Below are 1502 nucleotides of genomic sequence, written 5' to 3'. Positions count from 1 at the left end.
ATGAAAATGAAACCCATTGAAAAGGTGGCATCCCTTAACTTGGCTTTTCTGGCTTTTCCCCTTAATTCTTTTGGCTACGAAAGATGTAATTGAATATAAAAAAGGCATTTTTTCGCGTTGTTTGCTGCTGACCAAACCTCAAATCACCTGTTTCGGCAGCAAGAAGTTATGAGAAATGAAACGTTTCGATAGCAAAACGATAACTAAAAACTTGTGAAAACCGGAGCACCTAAAAACGAAAATCTCGGTTTTGGTCCCAAAACGAAAACGAAAACCGAAAGTGAAAACCGGAGCATGCCTGTATGTTTTTTCAAAACCCAAAATGAAAAAAATCCTATGTTAGCCCAGGCCAGGCGGCCCAATCCCAATCTCGGCAAAACCGTTTCGGCCGCAAAGCCATGTTGAGCGTTTTCCGGGATCAGGTCGGAATCGTTTGGTATGAGCTCCTAAAACGATGGCGAACGCTATCAGCAACAATTGGAAGAATTGAAAGAATCTCTGCTCCAAAAACGCCCAGAATTCGCAAAAATGCCCAGAATTGGGAAACGCAGTCTCATATGCATAGACCTGGTAGACTACTAGAGCGCTACTAAAAATAGATCTAAGCGCGTGCGCTTCCGCTGTCTTCTTTTGTTTTCTCTTCTCGTACGCTTTCGGCCTAAGGTAAGCTTTATCGTATTGATCATTATGATGATTATCATTATCATTATCCTCCTTTGTAGGAGGCAGGATGGGCCCAGTGGCAGTGGTATAGGGCCCTGCCGACAACTTATCGTGCAATTGAAAAGTGCAAAAATGTGACCAAATGCCAAATTATGGCAAAATTTGTCAGGCGTGTCGTTGTCGTAAATGTCAAAATGTTTACGAGAATTTGCATATAAATAGAGCAGGCTATCGTGATCTGGTCAGTTGGTTATGGGCCTTGCGGCTTATAACAGCTCCCAAAATGAAATTATTTTTGAATTTTCATTTTAATTTTTAAAAGGGGGTTAATGTAATTATTTTTGGTATTAAATGAGTTCTTATTCTTATGTATTTATTTAAATTGGTTAACGCAGGCAACTGCTCCCAGCTGCTATTGGTTGTTTTCATTTTTGGCATCAGAGTTCTTTATTTATTTATTTTTTATAATACATTTTTTTGTGTGGCCTGATTTTAATTTTTTTTTCCCATATTCTTTATTGTATTTTTTCTTTCGAAACCATTGTTCTGCAAAAGATCGAGAACTGTGTTATGTGATTCAGTCCCTCATTATGGCTTCATTTTATATTTTTTATATTTTTACATCGCCTGCGCAAGCATCTAAAATATTTTTTTTTTGACTGGTTTTTTGGACAGCTGCTATCGGTTCTTCGCCATTTTGAAATCAGGAGAGTTGGGTTCTTATTTTCATCTTTATTTATTAATTTTTTAATAATTTTTTTGTGGCTGAATGCATTTTTTTTAGATACCCATATTCTTTTTTGTATATATCCTTCGAAAGCATCGTTTTGCAAAAGATC

The 1502-nt window shown here is 37.1% G+C and overlaps 1 long non-coding RNA gene across 1 annotated transcript; it reads left to right on the top strand.

The window, feature by feature from the left end:
• The first annotated feature begins 330 nt into the window (after nt 1-330).
• On the top strand, nt 331-993 carry LOC108132206 (uncharacterized). Its single transcript, XR_001773688.3, has 2 exons — nt 331-663; nt 723-993. It is a non-coding gene; the product is annotated as an uncharacterized lncRNA (long non-coding RNA).
• Nucleotides 994-1502: the final 509 nt, after the last annotated feature.

Source organism: Drosophila bipectinata, chromosome 3L (genome assembly GCF_030179905.1).
Source record: "Drosophila bipectinata strain 14024-0381.07 chromosome 3L, DbipHiC1v2, whole genome shotgun sequence".
NCBI classification, from domain to species: domain Eukaryota; kingdom Metazoa; phylum Arthropoda; class Insecta; order Diptera; family Drosophilidae; genus Drosophila; species Drosophila bipectinata.
Note: the sequence above shows the minus strand (reverse complement) of the source record. Positions and strands in the feature narration are given on the sequence as shown.